Here is a 20,739-nt window from a genome sequence, read left to right as displayed (position 1 = left end):
CTCTACCTCATTGCACCCTCCCCCCTTTTAAATTTTATTTATTTATCTTTGGCTGTGCTGGGTCTTCATTGCTGCGCCTGGGCTTTCTCTGGTTGTGTCGAGTGGGGGCTACTCTCTAGTTGCAGTGCAGACTTCTCATTGCAGTGGCTTCTCTTGTTGCAGAGCATGGGCCCTAGGGTGCAGGCTCGGTAGTTGTGGCACATGGGCTTAGTTGCTCTGTGGCATGTGGAATCTTCCCGGACCAGTGATCAAACCTGTGTCCCCTGCATTGGCAGGCGAGTTCTTAACCACTGGACCATCAGGGAAGTCCTCATTGCCCCTCTTCTCTCCAACTCATACCCCTCCAAACATGCCCTGTGGTTTACTTGTACTGTTTATTGTCTGTCTCTGCTCCCTTGGAACATCAGCGCCCATTTGTATCCCCAACGGACTCCACTTCTGGGCACACTGACCCCACAGCTTCCGACAACCCACCCCCGGCTGCTGCACTATTGCCAGGCTGGGCAGAAGGTGATGGAGAGCAAGCATACTGCTGGACCAGTCCCTGCCCAGTGATGGGGGAAGAGCGGGGGGCAAATACCCCAGCTCCCATGGCCCCCGGTGGGGAAACTCTGAGAGGTGTGTTCTACTTGGTGTCTCAGCATTTCCCTGGCAGGACTGAGCCGAAGTTGCCTGCAGTGGAGATTTGGTCGTGAAGACACTTTCATCCAATGCCTTCCCTCCCTTATTCGGCCTCTCCCCTAACCTTGCTTCCTGGGGTCACTTTCCAGATCAACCACAACCTGGATCTCCCAGCCTCCTTAGGATCCAGGGAAACCAGATCCCTGAGAGAATCACTTCAGTCCTCAGCACCCAGGGGATGGGTGAAGAAAGCTTCGGCAGCTCTCCCTGACACAGAAGCTCTGTTTCCACTAGAATGTGGCATCACTAGGCGGTTTTAGTTTAGTTTAGTTTGGTTTTGTTTTGTTTTTGGTGTGGGCTTCCCTGGTGGCACAGTGGTAGAGAATCCACCTGCCAATGCAGGAGATGCAGGTTCAATCCTTGGGTCGGGAAGATTCCCTGGAGGAGGAAATGACAACCCACTCCAGAATTCTTGCCTGGAAAAATCCCCATGGACAGAGGAGCCTGGAGGGCTACAGTCCATGGGGTCACAAAAGAGTCAAACATGACTTAGTGACTCAACAACAACTTGGAGCATCTTGGAACGGGTAGCCCTTTCCCACTCCAGGCTTAGAGCACCCATACCAGGGACCCAAGTCAACCTCTAGGTGTCTCAGAGCTTGGGCATCCACAGGCACCACCCTCACCCCACAAGGGGTAATTAATTAATGCTAAGTAATATCTGTGTTCACAGAGCCATCCAGGCCCCTGGGCCTGGAGCATCCAAGGAAGAGAAGTATGAGAAAGCTGGCACTTTTCCTAGAAATGGGGATTATTCAGACTGCCAAGGGCAGGCAGGCAGGGAAGGGTTCCTGGTGACCAGCAGGGAAACAGAGGCGCAGGTGAAGAGCAAGCAGCCCTGGACAGCTTCAGAAGGGATTTGCCATTTGTTTTGTTTTCTCTTTTATTTTTTGTCTGCATCCCATGGTACATGGGATCTTAGTTCCCCCACCAGGAATCAAACCCACAAACCCCTGCATTGGAAGGCAGAGTCTTAACCATTGGACCACCGAGGAAGTCCCTTCATTTGAAAGAACACGACCAGCCTTGGCAAGAGGCCAAGAACCTCTGGCTTCATGTGAGCTCTGGGTCCCATCCCTTGAGCTTCAGTTTTCTCATCTGTGCATGCGTGCTAAGTCACTTCAGTCATGGCCGATTGTTTGTGACCCCATGGACTATAGCCCACCAGGCTTCTCTGTCCATGGGATTCTCCCAGCAAGAACACTGGAGTGGGTTGCCATTTCCTTCTCCATTTATCATCTGTAAATGGGGCCAATAGTCTTTTTTTCTTCTACATGCAAGGAGAATCATCAAGAGTGTATGCATGTTGGACTTCTCTGGTGGTAAAGTAAATGAGAATCTGCCTGCCAATGCAGAGGACACAGGTTCAATCCCTAGTCCAGGAATATTCCACATGCTCCAGAGCAACGAAGCTCCTGTGAGCCACAACTATTGAAGCCCAACCACCTAGAGCCTGTGCTTTAGACTAAAAGAAGCCACAGTAACGAGAAGCTAACCAAGGGCAAGGAAGAGTAGCCTCCACTTGCTGCAACCAGAGAAAGCCTGTGCCACAGCAAGGAAGACAATGCAGCCAAAAATAAATAAATAAATAAATAAAAAGATTTTATGCCTGTAAAATGGTTTGCTTGCAAACTTCCTTTCCTTGGCTGCCTAGGGAGAAGATTTCTGCAGCCACGTGCCTCAGTTTCCCCTCTTCTGCACACAAAGAGCAGGGAAGATTCCCCTCTGCTGCCCCTCCCTTTAGAAGGCTCCCAGGGTAGGGTCCCACTTCACCGAAGACTCAGAAAGATCGCTTCCAATAGGCCTTAAATTAATATCGCCATCACAAACGTGGCGACGAGACGGTTCCCTGGCCCCTGATTAAAAACAGAAGTCTCCCCCACGTACGCGGAGACGGAGCAGAAGGGAAAACAAAGACGTCGCACACTCACCGCCAGATAAATACAGACGCAAATACATGCACGGCAGATAAACACACACTGGCACACCAAATATACACACAGCCGGCTGCCGCACAGCCCGGCTCCAGTCAGCCCGCAGCCCACACCCTCCCCCAGGAACGGCCACACGGGAAGGTAAAGAAACCCCACCCCCACCCCCACGCAGATGCTGCCAAGCCTGGCCCACTTCCAGGCCCCTGACCAGTGCAGTGCTTGTGGCCAGGAGCCAGACGTGCACCAATGCACGCCCCCAGCAACCAGGCCTTAGTCCAAGTGGGAAAGGAGCTGGCGGATAAATACCTCTGTTCCCTCTCCTCGCAGCTACATGGTCCATGGGCCTCCAGGCGCCCCTGGAGCATCTGCAAGGCCTGTCTCCCCACCCCTCTGCACTCTATCCACCCCGTCAAGTTTTCCCCCTCATCTCCTGTCTTCATCTGTTCTGGCTGCTCTAACAAAAATACCTAGACTGGGTAGCTTGTAACAGCAGAAATTTCCTTCTTACAGTTTTGGAAACTGGATGACCGAGATTATGGTGGAGTTCTGGTGAGAGCTCCCTTTGAGGTTCAAACAAGGCCAACTTCATGCTCTGTCCTCCCGTGGCAGAAAGAGGAAGAGGGACCTCTCTGGGTGCCTTTTTAAAAATTTTTTATTTTGTATTGGTGTCTAGCCGATGAACAATATTTTGATAGTTTCAGGTGGACAGCAAAGGGACTCAGTCATGCATATACATGTCTCCATTCTCCCCCAAACTCCCCTCCCATCCAGGCTGCCCCATAACACTGAGCAGAGTTTCATGTGCTATAGGATAGGTCTTTGTTGGTTATCCATTTTAAATACAGCAGTGTGTTCATGTCCATTCTGAGTCCCTTTTATACGACGGCTCCACCCTCATGACTTAATCCCTCCCAAAGGCCACACCTCCTAATACCATCACATTGAGTGTTAGGATTTGAACATAGAAATTTGGCAGAAAGACAAGCATCCATTTTATCTCCCAAACAAGCCCTGTGCCTTCCCCCTCTTGTGTCACAGTCTGCTTCTGAGGGAAGCCAGCCCAAGGCACTCACAGAGAAGCAGAAATGCACATCTGTACACTGACTGGGTGGGTACCTACCAGAAGGGTATACAGCTGTAGGTCTCAATGGGGGTGGTTGCGCCCCTCAGGGGATGTTCAGCAGAGCCTGCAGACATTTTCGGTTGTCACAACTGAGGAGGTGCTACTGGCATCTAGTGGGTCAAGGCACATGAAGCCGCTTAACACCCTACAGTGCACGGGACGGCCCCTCCCCCACAGCGAAGCAAGATCCAGCCCCTGTGTCAAGAGTGCTGAGACTGAGAAACTCTAGTCCATGGGAACCCAACTGCCTTGCATACTTTGGCATCCACGTAGAACTGACCTCCATGTAGAAGCAGCTGAATGCACACATATCCAATGCAGACAGCACTGGGGTTCACAGGCAGCCTCAGACCACAGAGATGCACTAGGCACCAGGCCCTCATAGTAGGCAAATAGCAGGAACGTTCAAGAATGATGTGTTAGGCAACAGGACGCACAGGTCCCCTGTGCATTGCCAAAGGGGATCTGCACAGTCTGGACGCAGCCCACGTGCCAAGCACTGCTCTGAGAGCTTTTCATGGGAATAATCCACTGGACACTCACAGCCATCTGGGGAGATAGCTCAGTGACCATTTAAGCTGGGACTTCCCTGATGTTCAGTGTTTAAGAATCCATCTTCCAGTGTGGGGGACTCAGGTTCAATCCCTGGTCAGGGAACTAAGATCTCACATGCCACAGAGCAACTAAGCTAATGCACTGCGATGAAGACACAGCTCAGCAAAAAAAAAAAAAAAAAAAAAAAAAGAAATAAAGTAAAACAACCCCCCCCCCAAAAAAACCCTGACAATTAAGCCCATTTTACAGGTGAGGAAACTGAGGCCCTGAGAGAGGAGTTTACGCCCGGGGCCCCAGCTAGAAATATAGGGGCCCCCGGTGGTATGTGTAGGCACCTGTGAGGACAGAAAGCAAGGTGGGAGGGAACCTTCCCCATCACCATCTGGGGCCTGAGATGAGGTTCAGGGAAGATTTCGACTTTCTAAAGGGATTCCTGTATCCCTGTGGATAACTAACAAATCCATTCTTTAATTTTTTTTTTGACCATCTGATGCTGGAGTTTGGACACACGACTGAGCGACTTCACTTTCACTTTTCACTTTCATGCATTGGAGAAGGAAATAGCAACCCACTCCACTGTTCTTGCCTGGAGAATCCCAGGGACAGGGGAGCCTGGTGGGCTGCCGTCCATGGGGTCGCACAGAGTCGGACACGACTAAAGTGACTTAGCAGCAGCAGGGCTCTAACCCCAGCCTCACCATTTTCCAACTCTGTGAACCCGGGCCTCCTGGAGCCTCAGTTTTCCCTTCTGTAAAGTGGGGATCCCTCCATTCAGTATTCAACAAGTAGGCTCTGAGGACCCACCAAGGCCAAGCACGGAACTCAGATCCAGTTTATAAAGGGTTAAGACAGGACATGCGCAGAGCAAGCACTTCCCCTACCCTCAAGGTACCCTTCCTCAGGCTGCTTAACTCGTTATGCGTGAGCAAGAGCCAAACGTGGGGCGGAGCCCTCAGCTCCTCTCAGACCCACCGTCCCCGTGCCTCCGACACCCCCAGAAGTTGAGACCCCTGGTGGCGTCCAAATTGCGGCCAGGGGCTGACCCCAGGAAGATAGGGGCGGGGATTAAATCAGCAGGTGCCTCTTCAGCCACCAAAAGCTCAGGTTTTCCCACCTGTGCTTCCCGCCGCTAAAAGTGCGCGGAGCGAGCGCCACCTGTGGGCCACCGGGGGGAGGTGCGTGCGACTACTCGGAAAGTGGGTCGCCCCTCCCATCTCTCCCCACCCAGGACTTGTAGGGTGGGAGGCCGCTCAACAGTTTTGGATGCAGCCCCTGCCGTCCGTCTACAAAATTCTCCTCCACGTTCCGCTTTTCCCAGCCACTGTTTCCACATTGTAATCTTGTCGCCCATTTACTTCCCATCACCAGCAGTTATCAGCACTTACCTGTACCGAACTCTGTTCTGGGTTCAGAGGACACAGAAGGAACATAATAGGTAAAACTCCCTGCTATTCTGAAACATTCAGTCTCGCGGAACACAAATGAGGAAGGGGAGAGCCACCCAGGAGCCTGTTCCTGGTTGGGATGAGTGTTCTGAAGGTGAAAGTGAACATAAGGATGTAAGAGGACAGGAAGCTTGCTCTGAATAAGCGGAGTAGCGGGGGCTCTCGGAGGCGGCAACGTTTGCACTGAGGCCTGAGAGGGATATGGGCTTCTCAGGTGGCTGGCGCTAGTGGTAAAAAACCCACCTGCCAACGCGGGAGACATGAGACCTGGGTTCAATCCCGGGGTCGGGAAGATCCCTTGGAGGAGGGCATGACAACCCAGTTGAGTATTCTCATGGACAGAGGAGCCTGGCAGGCTACAGCTCATAGGGTCGAAAAGAGTCAGACACGACCAAAGCAACTAAACATGCACTGAGAGGGATAAAGCCCCAGCCACCCCAAGACCGGGGCAAGGCATCTGTGGAGGACATAGCCGGTGCAAAGGTCCTGGGGCAGAGAGAAAGGAGCTTGAGGTACTGGACAAGAAAGGATCAGGGTGGCCAGAGCTGAGCGGTGGAGGGAGAGGTCAGGTGGGATGTCAAATACTCTTTTGGAGACAAATCCCACCCTACACTCCCTATCCAACAGGTCTCCCTGCTTCCGTGCCCCTCCTTGAGGTGTCGTCTCCTAAGAGCTGGAGAAGAAAAGAATAAACCTCAGACTGAGTTGAAAGCCCTCTATCACCACTCAGCTCCACATAGATACCATCCTCCCAACCCACCATGAACAAGTGAGCAAGTGCCCCCCCACCTCCCCACACACACCAGAGAAAAAACCCCAGACCATGTGACCTGCCTCCCTCTCCCAGGCATTTGCCTCTGAGGATACTGACTCCAGTTATACCACCAAAGAGCATGTGTAGTGGAGAGGAATGGGACTCTACGTGGGGACCTAGAGTTGGCCTCAGAAAGCTTGCTGAGGGGGAATTCCCTGGTGATCCAGTGGCTAAGACTCCGTGCTTCCAATGCAGGGGTCCTGAGTTCAATCACTATCAGGGAACCAAGATCCTGCAAGCTGCAATGATCAAAGTTCCTGCATGCCACATCTAAGACCCCAGACAGCTTAAATTCATAATTATTTTTAAAAAGAAGTCTGCTTGGTGGATGCCGGGGGCTAGATAGATGGGGCAGGGGCAAAGCAGGGGGTCTCTGTGGACCTGAGTGTCCCAGGGATCATTGTGCACCAGTTGCCCCACACCAGGAACTCTGCATCTCTGCTCCTCATCTCCTGGCCACCTCCCTGGGAGACCCGGAGAGCACACAGTCAGCCTGACTCCTGAGGCCAATGCCTCTTGGCCGTGGTGAGTGGGCATCTCCTGTCCTCACTGAGCCCCCTAAGACTGCCCCCATCCTCCCTGTGGCCAGCCCGTGTCCCTGAGGTCCTCACCCACTTTGATTTGGGATCTCCGCTTCGCTCCCCTTGGCCAGAGAGGAAAACCCTTAAGGGTTGTTGCCAGCCCCACACCCCAGGCCCCTTGCCCAGCCTCATCTCCCTGACTTCATGCCCCGCAAAAGCAAAGTCTCCTTGTGTGGCCTGACAACCCCAAAAGGAAAATGCCTGGGTTCCATGGGCGCTGGTCCCTGCATCCCTGCTTTGGGATGGGATGGGGTGGTGCTGAGGGAGGCTGGCAGGCTGTGAGTACCCTGCAACCCTGCCAGGGAAAGAGAGCCCTGCCCCCAGTCCCAGCTGGCCTCAGCATTGGGGATTGTCTGCCTCTTGGGAGGGGGGCGGAGCCTCTTGGAGCTCCTAATTACCGTTTCAGAGGCACAGACTTAATTACTGCCTTGCGAAGGGTTAATTACCCCTAATCGGTTGGGAATCAGGCAATTCTCATGCCTTCGGAGAATCCAAATATTTCCCCTCCCAGAAGCCCCTCCTCTACTTCGAATCTTCTCAATTTCCTTGCATGGAGATGCGGGGTGGGCTGGGCAGATCAGAGCGGTGGGACAGGGAGGGTCTGAAGCCACCAGTCTGCTGGCAGAGAATCCACTTTCTAGGCAAAAAAGAGACCCAGTGGGCCCAGAGGGGGCTCCATCAGTGGGGGCTCACTCAGCACCTGGGGCCGCTCTGTTCCTCCCAGAGCCCTCTGCTGGCCTCAGGAGATCAAGGACTGCCCCCCTCCCTGCTTTTCTCCTGATGCCCTCCCAGGCCCCTAGACACACCCACTGCTTCCCACTTCAGGCCCTGGCAGGCCCTCTACCTGGCTTCCTTTCCCCCGCCCCCCACCATGATGCTGTGTCTGGGAAGTTCTGACCCCAAAATGTCATCTCTTCCAGGAAACCCTCCCTGACCACTGTCTCCCCAGGCACCGCTCCTTTCCCCTGAGTTCTCCAGGCTAGCATGCTTTACTCCTCTGAGAAACTGCCTTGTTTATACGCAGGCTGGGTGACCCGGGGCTCCGTTTCCTCATCTGTAAAGTAGGGATGACGTCAGCAGTCCCATCAGAGTCCTGGACCATGACTGTGGTGACGCCCAGGGCTCAGGGTGATTTGGGACATCCTTCTGCAGGGTCCCAGGAGATGAAGATTCTGAGCAATGCTCAAGGGTAGTGAGTTGAGGGCAGGCGAAGTGAAGTTCGGGTGAGCAATTAGAAGAAGTTAGAAAGGAGGCAGACCTGAGAACGATCATCAGGCTGTTTTCACCTGTTTTACAGGTGGGAAAACTGGGGCTTAAGGAGGTGGAAGTTACCCAGGGCACAAAGCCCTCTAGTGGGAGAGCTGGATTTCAGACCCACATTTGGCAGAGTCCCGTAGGGACTTCCCTGGTGGTTCAGATGGTAAAGAATCTGCCTATAATGAGAGAGACCCAGGTTCGATCCCTGGATCAGGAAGATCCCCTGGAGAAGGGAATGGCTGCCCACTCCAGTATTCTTGCCTGGAGAATTCCATGAACCGAGGAGCCTAGTGGAGTACAGACAGTCCATGGGGTTGCAAAGAACTGGACACGACTGAGTGACTAACACACAGGCACTGAATTAGGGAGGGGTGAGGCTGGGGAGGCGGTGATGGGAGGAGGGTTGTTAGGAGGGAAGGTAAAAAGTGCAGTTTGACTCAGTTGTGTCAGCTGCATTGCGGGAGGGGTGGCAAGAATGATGGTTTAGACCAGAATGGGGTAAGGATTAAATTAGGGATAGGAGGGAAGAAGGGAAAAAGGGAAGGAGGGAGAAAGAAAGAGATGGAGGGAGAGAGAGAAAGATGAAGAAGGGAAGGAAGGAAAAAAGAGAAAAAAGGAAGTGGAAAGGAAAGGAATGGAAAGAGGGAGCAGGGAGAAGGAACTGGTCAGAACTATTTCAGTGGCAAGTGAAAATTCAAACCCAAATTGACTTAAGGACAAAAAATATTAATAATTTAATGGTTCATACAGCTGAAAAGTCTAAGGTATGTTGGCTTCAGGCACAACTGGATCCAGAGGCTTAAACAAAGTAATGTTCCCCTCTCAAAAGTGTGTGTGTGTGTTAGTTGCTCAGTCATGTCCAACTCTTTGTGACCCCATGGACCCTGTCCATGGAATTCTCCAGGCAAGAATACTGGAGTGGGTTGCCATTGCCTTCTCCAGAGGATCTTCCCAAACCAGGGACTGAACACCGGTCTCCCACATTGCAGGCAGATTCTTAACTGTCTGAGCCACCAGGGAAGCCCTTCTCTCAAATGAGCTGTCCTCTAGTGAGCTTCACACTCAGACAGCCATTTTCCATGGGGTTTAAATGGCCTCACAATCCCTGGTTTATATCTTATCAGCCCTGAAACTCTAGGGAAGACAGCTACTTTGACAATAGCTCTGGCAAAAGTCCTGGGGCTGCCTGGCTTTGGACAGACTGGGATCCGTGTCATTTAGGAATCAATCACAGTAGCCAGAAAAAAGTGGAGTGTGTCCACGAACCAGGTCTGATCTTGTGCTCGGTCCTGGTGATGGGGGTGGGCCTGGCCCCACCAGGCCTAAGTGGACAAAGTGTGAATGAGAAAGAGACAACTCACTCAATGAATTTATTGAGCACCTACTGTATGCCTGGTTCTGCTTTAGGTGCTGGAAATATACCAGAAACACCCCTCGTGCTCATGGAGTTAATACTCCAGGTAAAGACGTGAATTATAATGACAGTAGAAGGTGTGGTATAGAGGGACTTCCCTGGTGGTCCAGTGGTTAAGAATCCACTTCCAATGCAGAGGACGTGGGTTTGATCTCTGGTCGGGCAACTAAAATCCCACATGCCACAACTAGAGAGCCCGTGCACCACAACAAAGACCCAACACAGCCAAAATAATAAATTCCTGAGTCTGGTCAGGTCCCGCCTCTCCTCTGCTCAGAACCCTCTGTGGACCCCATCTCACTCAGGCCAAAATCCAAAGTCCTCGTGGCCCACAGGGCCCTGAACAATTGGCCCCAGTGCCTCCCACCCTCCTCCTCATGCATTTCCTCCAGCCACACAGGCCTCCTCACCGTTCCTCACCCCACTGGTAGTGGTCCAGTGGCTAAGACTCCCCGTTCCCAATGCAAAGGGCTGGGGTTTGATCCCTGGTCAGGGAGCTAGGTCCCAAGCGCCCCAACTAAGGATTCACATGCCTCAACTAAAATCTGGTGCAGGCAAATAAATAAATAAATATTAAAAAATAAAAACAACTCAGTTCCCTTTCCTCAAATGTCTCTATCCTTTCCCCCTGCTTTAATTTCTCTATACCACACCTTATTTTTCTTCATTAAACTATACACTAATGTATAGTTAGTATACACCAGATTTTATTTGAGGCATGTGAATCCTTAGTTGGGGCACTTGGGACCTAGTTCCCTGGTCAGGGATCAAACCCCAGCCCCTTGCATTGGGAACGGGGAGTCTTAGCCACTGGACCACCAGAGAAGTCCTAAGGAGCTGAGATCTTTTTAAACAGGAGATGGTATGTGAACAAAGACTTGAAGCAAAAGGAGTAAAAATATTTGGGAAAGGCAGAGGGAACGGCCTGTACAAAGGCCCCAAGTCTGGACTGTGTCCGGGTGTGTTTGAGGAACGGTGAGGAGGCCTGTGTGGCTGGAGGAAATGCGTGAGGAGGAGGGTGGGAGGCAATGGGGCCAATTGTTCAGGGCCTTGTGGGCCACGAGGACTTTGGATTTTGGCCTGAGTGAGATGGGGTCCACAGAGTGTTCTGAGCAGAGGAAAGATGGGACCTGACCAGACTCACGGAAAGAATAGATGGTCAGACCCACAAAGCAGCTGTCATAGACACACACAGAGAGGCTGGGTCTCTACGCACCGTGATCCCTGCTGATCTGCCCACTACCATCCTCTCCCCGTGTTTCCCTGAGGTTCTGAAACAGGAAGGAAGAAGGCAAGGCAGAACACTGAAAAGAACGACGTAGCCCAAGACCTCAACATAAACCGATTGGAACCAAATGGGTCCAAGATGGCAGACAAGTGGACTTCCACTAGACCTTAAACTTCAGTATATGCTCATTGTAACACATCAGCAAGCTAAGTGACACACCCACAGGTGCCATGGCACTTCCAAGGCTGACCTTCAAAGACCCAAGAGTGGGAGGTGGCCCAGTTCTTGGAAGTTGCCACCCCTTCCTCAAAATAGATGAATAATCCTCCCGCCAGGTGCCAATAGTAAAGAATCTGCCTGCCAAGAGACTCGGGTTCAATCCCTGGGTCAGAAAGATTCCCTGGAGGAGGAAATGGCAACCCACTCCAGTATTCTTGCCTGGGAAATCTCATGGACAGAGGAGCCTGGGGTTGCAAAAAGTCAGACACGACTTAGCAGCTGAGCTCACGGTCTTCCTACTCATTAGCCTGTGAAATTACCCAGCCCCACACCACATTTCGAGGCTGCACTTGCCCTCTGTGACATTCCACATTTTCTCTGTGGAGCGTGTTTCATTCTAAATAAATCAACTTCTTACCTATCACTTTGTCTCTCACTGAATTCTTTCTACAAGGAGACATCAAGAACCTGAGTTCCATTAGGTCCCAAAACCAGCTGTGTGATCTCTATTGGAAGACTGTGGATTTTGGCCAGGTTTGAGCCCCGGCCATGTGGGTTCAGGTCCCAATCTGAGGTGAATGGTTTCAGTTGGGTTTGTGACCTTCTCCCATGACCCACAGGGGGAGGTATGGGTTGGGTGAAGGGCTGGGAGAACAATATAATACCTCGAGCTTCTCATTCCCGGAAGCCCCCAGCCCCACCCTGATCCAGGGCACTTGGGCAAGGCTTCTGGGAAAGTGTTTGCTTTCTGCCTTCTGCAGGTTGGTGGGAACAGGAGTGGCTCGGGGAACAAGGGCACGTGACCTAGCTTGACTGGAGCAGGGCAAGAGGGAAGGAAGCTGATCACTGAGAAGCCAACATAACCCAGGAAGTCCTACGGACACAGGGTCTGCCCCCTCAGAGAAGGCACAGGGGTCCAGAGGTTATTTCAGGCTTTGCTGGCACCGGGCTCTGTTTGGATCTCAAGCCAGGGGCTGTAGGAAGGTGGCAAGCCCTGTGGTCTGGCTCGAGTAGAGCTGTTGATGGAAGGGCCGATAAGGACCCTTGAGCTGGATTTCAGCCCTGAGAGGTTGGGCAACATCCTGTTTGGGCATCCTGTCTATGGTTTTCTCTCCTGCAGTCCTGCCCTGACCCTGGTGGGAGAATTACAGACAGGCAAGCAGGAGCCAAGTACCCACTCAACCAGAAACCAAAATAACCCCCGTTTGAATTGTCCAAAGAATAGGATATACACATGCAAAAGGAAGAGGAAGGAGAAGAGTGGATGGGGGGAGCTCTTACACTCTATTTCCCGTTCTACACAAAAAGTCATTCTGAATAGACCAGAGCATGCATGTGCGCTCCGTCATGTCCAACTCTTTGCGACCCCATGGACCGTAGCCCGCCAGGCTCCTCTATGCAGGGGATTTTTTAGGCAAGAATACTGGAATGGGTTGCCATTTCCTCTCTAGGGCATCTTCCCACCCAGGGATCAAACCCAGGTCTCCTGCATCTCCTGCATTGTCAGGCAGGTTCTTTACCACTGAGCCACCTGGGAAGTAAACCATAGACCTAAATATAAAACCTAAAACTATAGGGAATTCCTCGGAGATCTAGTAGGTTAGGACGTTCAGTGCTTTCACTGTTGGGCCTGATTGGGGAACTAAGATCCCACAAGCCGCACAGTGCAACCAGAACAAACAAACAAAAATTTAAAAAAATCCAAAAGAAAACAAAAACAAAAATTCCCCTTAAACTATAAAAGTTCTGGGAGAAAATAAACGGGGCAATCTTTGTGACCTTGGCTTAGGCAAAAAAATTTTAGCACTATGCCTCCAAAAGCATGTTTTGTAAAAGAAAATATGAATAACTTGGACTTCATTTAAGTGAAATGTTTGGAAAATGAAAAGACAAGTCACAGACCAGGAGGAAGTATGTGCAAATCACATATGTGATAAAGGACTTGTATCCATAATATGTAAAAAGCTCTCAAACCTCAATAATAAGTCTCAATGTCCACTCATGTTTAAGACTCTAAACAAGGTAAAAATAGACGAGATTTTCTAAACTCTGATATAAGGTACCTACCAAAACGTCACAGCAAATATCAAACTTAGTTGTGAAATAGTGAAAGATTTCCCTCTGAGATTAGAACAAGAGAAAATGGCCCCTATCACCACTCGTCTTCAACATTGCAATAGGGAACCTAGCCAAGGTAATAAAGAAAGAATATAGAAGATTTAAAGATTGAAAAGTGAAAGTGTCAGTTGTGTGTGATTCTTTGCAAACCTAGGGACTGTAGCCTGCCAGGCTCCTCTGTCCATGGGATTCTCCAGATAAGAATACCGGAGTGGGTAGCCATTCTGCTCTCCAGGAGATCTTCTTGACCCAGGGATCGAACTTGGGTCTCCTGCATTGGCAGGCAGATTCTTTATCATCTGAGCCACCAGGGAAGTCCATAAAGATTGAAATGCAGTAACTAAAACCTTCACTGTCAGTGAATGACACTATTATGTACATTGCATAAATAATAAAATCTACTGCTAGGGGCTTCCCTGGTGGTCCAGTTGCTAAGACTCTGCACTCCCAATGCAGGGGGTCCAGGTTCACTCCCTGGTCAGGGAACTAGATCCCATATGTCACCCTGGCACCATGACTAGAGACGCCTGCATGCTGCAACAGAGACCCAGCACAGCCCAACAAAGTAAAATAAAAATGCTTTAAAAAAAAATCTACTGCTAAACTAATAGAACTGAGTGACTTTAACAAAATCCCTGGATACAAGGTCAATTTTTTTAATAACTAATTTTTACTGGAGTAAAGATCAATACTTTAAAATAAATTCTATTTCTATATATCAGCAACAAGGTATTGAAAAATAACTTTTTAAAAAACTAAATAATAAGATACTGTACAACATGGGAAATAGAGGCAAGATTTTATAATAACTATAATGTAGTATAACCTTAAAATTATAAATCACTACATAGTATACCTCTAACAAATAATATTGTACAGAAACTATACTTCAATAAAAAACAAAAACAGGGAACTTCCCGGTCATCCAGTGATTAGAACTCAGCACTTTCACAGCTGCAGCTTGGGTTCAATCCCTGGTTGGGGAACTAAGATTCCACAAACTGTAGAGCATGGCCAAAAAACCAAAACCACAACAAAACCCCTCCACACAAAAAAAAACTCAATAAAAGAATTAAAACCTCAATTAAGGGACTTCTCTGGTGGTTCAGTGGTTGGGACTCCAAGCTTCCAATGCAAAAGATGTGGGTTCAATTCCTGGTCAGGGAACTGGGATCCTACATGCCCTGCAGCACAGTCAGAAAAGAAAAAAAAAAAACAAAAGTTGCAGCTCTGGGAAACTACTGGATGGTGACTAAGAGTAAAAAGGAGAAGAGGGCGACAGAGGATAAGATGGCTGGGTGACATCACTGATGCAATGAACGTGAACTTGGGCAAACTCCAGGAGATGGTGAGGGACAGGGAAGCCTGGCATGCTGCAGTCATGGGCTCATGAAGAGTCAGACACGACTGGGCAACTGAACAACCACAGGTGCTCCAATGGCTAAGACTCCGTGCTCCCAATGCAGACAGCCCCGGTTCGATCCCTGGTCAGGGAACTAGATCCCACATCCTGCAACTAAGAGTTCACATGCCTCAACTAAAGATCTCAAGTGCTGCAGCTAAAATATGTTACACGCCACAATAAAGGTAGAAGATCCTGTGTGCTGCGACCAAGACCTGGTCCAGCCAAATACATAAATGTTTTTAAAAACAATTTTTAACGCTTTTAAACAGATAATTCAGCAAAGAGGATATTTGGATGGCAAATAAAAATAGGAGAAGATACTCAAGATCATTAGTGGTTAGAGACGTGCAATTAAAACCACCATGATGAGATACCACCACACACACCATTTGGGAGAGGTAAAATAAAAAAGACTGATAATGCCTAGTATTAAGATATGGAGGGACTGGAACCCTCCATTGCTTCTGGTGTTGAAGTGAAATAGTACCATCGCTTTGGAAAACCATCTGGCAGTGTCTTAAAAAGTTAAACATTTGTGTCCCATATGATCCAGAAATGAAAGTAGACTCTGCACAAAACTTGCATACGAGTCTCCAGAGCAGCCTTATCTGTAATAGCCCAACGGTGGCAATGACCGAAATGTCTATGAGCTTTTGGTAGGCACCTTATATCCGAGTTTAGAAGTTCCCGTCTATTTTTTACCTTGCTTAGAGTTTTAAATATGAGTGGATATTGAGACATTATTGAGTTTTGAGAGCTTTTTATATATTATGGATACAAGACTTTTATCAGATATACAGTCTGATAATGAATAAAAAGAATGTGGTAGATCCATACAATGGAATACTACTCAGCAATGAAAAAGAACAAAGAATTGATAAGCACACCGACATGGATGGATCCCCAACAATATTACCCCAAGTGAAAGAAGCCAGATACAAAATACTACATTTTGTATGATTCCATTTTTGAGAAATTTCTAGAAGAGGCAAAGCTTAAAAGACTGAACACAGATCAGTGGTTGCCTAAACTAGGGGGCAGTGGAGAAAAGACTATATAGGGGAATGAGAGAGGGGCCTTTCCTGGTGGTCCAGTGGCTAAGACTTTGCACTCCCAATGCAAGGGGCCCAGGTTCAATCCCTGGTCTGGGAACTAAGATTTCATGTGCTGCAACTAAGACCAGGCGTGTGGCCAAATAGACAAAATTTAAGAAAAGAAAACAAAACAAACCCAAAAGGGAAGGAGAGAACTTTTGAACTGTCGAAAGTGTTCCCAAACACCAGATTGTGGTGGTGGTTGCATAACACCCTGAACTTACTAAAAATCACCTGACTGCAGATACCAGGTGAATTAAACAAAATATAAATTAGACTTCAAGAAAGCTAGGAAAAAAACTTGCCCCAACCATCTTCAGATGGGATTGTCATCATTCAGTCAGTTAGATCAACAAGTAGCTACTCTTCACACTGGGAGCCCAGTGGGGAAGAAAACAAACCAAAAAAACCCACAAAACCCTGCCTGTGTGAAACTGATGTTCTCACGAGGAGACAGGAAGCAAGATCAGAAACGAAAATCTACAGAGTTGTCAGATGCTGATGTGTTACCAAAAATTATGCGATTTTAAGTCGGGGGTCAGGGAAGGCTCTCTGAGGAGGTGATGTTTGAGGAAAGACCTGAAGGAGGTGAAGAGAAAGTCGTGCAGAAATCTAGGGTAGAAAGGTACTAGGCAGTGGGAATGGCAGGTGCAGAGGCCCTGTGGTGGGAGCATGCCAGGATCAGTGAAGAAACCAGTGGGGGGCAGAAGGAACAGCCAGGGGGAGAGTGGAGGAGGTGAGGGCAGGGAGGGGACGGGGCAGAGTGTGCAGAGCCTGGTGGTCCTGGGGAAGACTTTGGCTTTTGCTCTGAGTGAAGTGGGAGCCAAGCAGGGTTCTTGAGCAGGGGAGGGTGTCCTCTGGCCACTATTGGGGGAGCAGCCTGTAGAGACGTGAGAGTCTGAGTTGGAAGATCCAGGCAGAGGTGATGGCACTGGTCCAAGTGGGAGATGATTGAGGCCGGGAAGGAGGTGAAATGTGGTTGAATTATGCATAATGGGGAGTTGGTGGTCAGCAACCCCTGGACCACTGGGTTTGCTGATGCAGGAGAGAGAGAGAGAGAAGGGGGAGAAGGGGAAAGGAGGAAGAAGGTGGCGGGGTTGGGGGGTGGTGCGGCATGTGGAGCAAGAAGAAGAAAAAAGAGAAGAAGATGAAAATAGCCCAGAGAGATATGGATGACTTCCAAAATTTTGACCTGAGCCTCTGGGCCACTAAGAAGAAAACTGAGGCTCAGAGAGGTAGGGGATGGAGCAGGTTGCACAAGGGTCCGGGACGGACCTCATCCCCAGGTGAGGCTGATTTGAGAGCCCTGGGGGTGTGCGTATCACCGCGGGCAGAGCCAGGCACCTACCCCTGCTTCCTCCCAGGTCCCCATCCTAGCACCCCTTCAGGCTCTACTCTCTTCATTTCAGTCTTCTTTCCAGAATTTCTCCTCCTTGGGGAATCCAGTCCATGTGTTTCTGATTCCTTTGTCCTGAACTCATATGGTGTGAGCACCCCGCCCCGCTCACTGCCCCCCGAAAGCCTTATGTGGAAGAGTGTAGAGGCAGTGGCGGGGGAGGGGGCACATTCCTCCCGGGGAGTGGGGGATGGTCAGGGCTGTGTCCAGCAGCCCAGAGGCATCTCCCAGGCATCCAGCAGTAAAGGAGGCATCTTCCCAGGCTGGGCCAGACCGACTGCCGCCCGGCACATGCTTTCTTTGGGGACTGGCCCACAGCCCCGGCTTCAATTGCCCAGATCTTCCCCCCAGGCCTCCCACGTATTTCCTCCTAAGAGCCATGACTATGGGATTTGGTTCCCCCACCCTCTCCATCTCTACACAGCTCTGCCACTTCCTTAGGCTGCCTCCCTGGTGGCCACAGTGGGCCTGGCTCCCCAAGCAGCCCCAAATAGCTGTGGCAGGGCCATTATGTGGCCAGAGCCACAAGGCAGGGATTACACCCTCCCCCATCTTCTGACCTCTGTGTTCCCTCCTCCTCCCCACCACTTGGGGATCTCTGGTCCCCTCCTCCCTCTCCATGTCAAAGGCTTTGGAGAGGTCGCTTTAATTCATTGCCCCTTTGCTGACCACTAAGCCGCCAAACTGAGCTCTTATAATGGGGGAGACAGACTGGCCGACGCTTAGAAGCTAATACTTGTAAAGAGGCCTTTCTGGCCATTATTAGATCAGCCCATCCATCTCCCGACAACTCTAAGAAGGAACAAGATGGGTTTCTGTTCCCATTTACACACAAGGGAGGAGATGTTGCTTGCCCAGGGTCACAGGGCCAGAAAGTGGCTGAGCAGGGACGATCTCTTGACCACAAATGAGGTCTTGACCTTCCAGGAGCTCTCAATCCAAGCGAGAGAGACAGGAAATAGCAAGTGAGCAAGAATATCCTTCAGTGACAAGGGTGATGAAGATCTCAAAGAGGACAGCTGGTTGGGGAATGGAGGCTTGGGCTGGAGATTCCCCCAAGACCACCCTCGGGGGAACTTCCCTGGTGGCTCAGTGGTAAAGAATCTGCCTGCCAGTTCAGGAGACACTGTTCATTGATTCCTGATCCAGGAGGATCTCATATGCTGCTGAACAACTAAGCCCATGTGCCACCACGATGGAGCTAACACTCTAGAGCCCAGGAGCCTCAACTACTGAGCCCAGGCATCTTAGAGCTCCTGGAAGTGGAAGTGGAAGGGAAGTCGCTCAGTTGTGTCCCACTCTTTGGGACCCCATGGACTGTAGCCCACCAGGCTCATCCATCCATGGGATTCTCCAGGCAAGAATACTGGAGTGGGTTGCCATTTCCTTCTCCAGGGGATCTTCCCGACCCAGGGATCAAACCCAGGTCTCCTTCATTGCAGGCAGATGCTTTAACCTCTGAGCCACCAGGGAAGCCCCCTAGAGCCCCTGTTCCGCAGCAAAAGAAGCCACTGCGGTGAGAAGTCCGTGTGCCACAACTAGAGAAAGCCCGCGCAGCAACGAAGACCTAGCACAGCCAAAAAATAAATAAATTTCTTTTCAAAAAGAATCCGCCTTGCAATGCAAGGGATGTGAGTTTGATCCCTGGTCAGGGAACTAAGATTCCACATGCCATGGAGCAACTAAGCCCCCAGGCCTCGACTAGAGAATTCACACGCGTCAACAAAAGATTCCGCATGACGCAATGAAGATACTGTGTGCGGTAACTAAAACCCAATGCAGCCGAATAAATAAATAAATATTAAACAAAAACACAAAACAGACCTCTCTTGGAGTAAGTGATTTAGGAGGACTCACAGAGCTCAGAAAAGTTGTTACACTCGTAGTTGCAGTTTATCGCAGGAAAAAAAGATCGAGATTAACATCAGCAAGAAACAGCGGTGCATGGGTCAGTCTCTCGAGAGACTAGACACGAGTTTCCAGTTGTCCCCTCTGGGTCATGCTGACAGCTCTCAGTTCTGCCAGTAAGGATTGCGACAACATGCATGGAGTATTGCCAACCAGGGAAACGTACCCCAGCTTCGGTGTCCAATTCATTGGAAAAGACCCTGGTGCTGGGAAAGATTGAGGGCAGGAGGAGAAGAGGGTGACAGAGGATGAGATGGTTGGATGACCTCACTGACTCCATGGACATGAGTTTGAGCAAGCTCCGCGAGTTGGTGATGAACAGGGAAGCCTGGCATGCTGCGGTCCATGGGTTCTCAAAGAGTCGGACACGACTGAGCAATGGAAAAACAAGCAGCAGGTTCGGCCAGAAGTTAGGAGGGGAACCAGGAATTATAGTGCTTGCCATGTTGAAAAAAATCATCACTGGCCTCTCCCAGTTGCAGAGCCTGAGACAAGGATTTGAGTGCAGGTGCTTCATTAGAAGGGGATCCTGGACAGCATGAGTGGAGAAAAAGGGAAGTGAGATACAGAGGGGCGGACAGGAAATGCTGAAAGTCTGAATGAGCACATTTTTGCTCTGAACACCTGGGACTCAGTCCCTGTGGGGCACCTCTGACAGAGTGTGTAGAACACACACTTTAGTTATCCCATATGAGGGGTGAGGGAGCTGGTATACCGATCCACCCAAAGTGATGAAGGATTATTCCCAGGCATGTTAACGTCCTATCAGTCCAGACCTGTGGTCCATGGAGAAACCTGTGGAGAAAGCTCCCAGGCAGAGCATCCTGGGTGTTTATCAGGGATGGGACTAGAGTAAGGTGAGTGAGGTGAACAGGTTGATTTTTCCCTCTTCTTCTTCTCTGGTGGCTTCCCTAGTGGCTCAGTGATAAAGAATCCGCCTGCCAAATGCAGGGGACTCTGGTTTGATCCCTGGGTTGGGAAGATCCCCTGGAGAAGGAAATGGCAACCCACTTCAGTATTCTTGCCTGGGAAATCCCACGGACAGAGGAGCCTGGTGCGCTATAGTCCATGGGATTGCAAAAGATTTAGACATGACTTAACAACTAACCAACAACGATAAGCTTCAATATGTCTTGGCGTATCACTTGGACAGATCCCATCTTCATTTAAAATTTTACCTTTTTATTCATCATAAACGTTTTGCATTCATTTCAATTATTCAGAACATTGCATTGAAGTAATATTCACCTTGGGACTTCCCTGGTGGTCCAGCGGTTAAGACTCCATGGAGAGGACCTGGGTTTGATCCCTGGTTAAAGCATGCTGCATGGCGCAGCCAAAAGAAAAAATAATAATAATAAAAATAAAGTTTTAAAAAATATTCATCTTGACAATAGAGTTCTTTGTCATCCCCTTACATTTTGCTATCTGTGGTGAAAGCCTCACTTCTCACCCTTGTTCCAGCCCTGGGGTTCATGGTCCAAGGTCATCAGCACACAGAGGAGATGACTCAAATGCCAGTCACTGTGTCAGAGGCAGGGCAACCTCAGTTCTGCTGCAGTAACAT

At 49.9% G+C, this 20,739-nt stretch overlaps 1 long non-coding RNA gene and 1 other non-coding gene across 4 annotated transcripts in view; one reads left to right on the top strand and one right to left on the bottom strand.

Moving 5' to 3' along the window:
* The window catches only part of LOC129624737 (uncharacterized), a 32,932-nt gene extending 24,541 nt beyond the window's left edge, over positions 1–8,391 (bottom strand). For 2 of the 3 annotated variants that reach the window (XR_008701136.1, XR_008701126.1), the window contains exons 1-2: positions 7,580–8,391; positions 5,679–6,411 (exon numbers count right to left, since the gene is read on the bottom strand). This is a non-coding gene — a long non-coding RNA (uncharacterized LOC129624737). The remainder of the gene's footprint in view (positions 1–5,678; positions 6,412–7,579) is intronic. The other variant, XR_008701131.1, reaches the window with a different exon arrangement.
* Positions 8,392–15,853: 7,462 nt separating this feature from the next.
* On the top strand, positions 15,854–15,926 carry TRNAG-CCC (transfer RNA glycine (anticodon CCC)). The gene has a single exon. It is a non-coding gene; the product is annotated as a tRNA-Gly (tRNA).
* The last annotated feature ends 4,813 nt before the right edge of the window (positions 15,927–20,739 follow it).

Source organism: Bubalus kerabau, chromosome 1 (genome assembly GCF_029407905.1).
Source record: "Bubalus kerabau isolate K-KA32 ecotype Philippines breed swamp buffalo chromosome 1, PCC_UOA_SB_1v2, whole genome shotgun sequence".
Taxonomy (NCBI): domain Eukaryota; kingdom Metazoa; phylum Chordata; class Mammalia; order Artiodactyla; family Bovidae; genus Bubalus; species Bubalus kerabau.
This window is presented reverse-complemented; position numbering and strand designations above follow the sequence as displayed.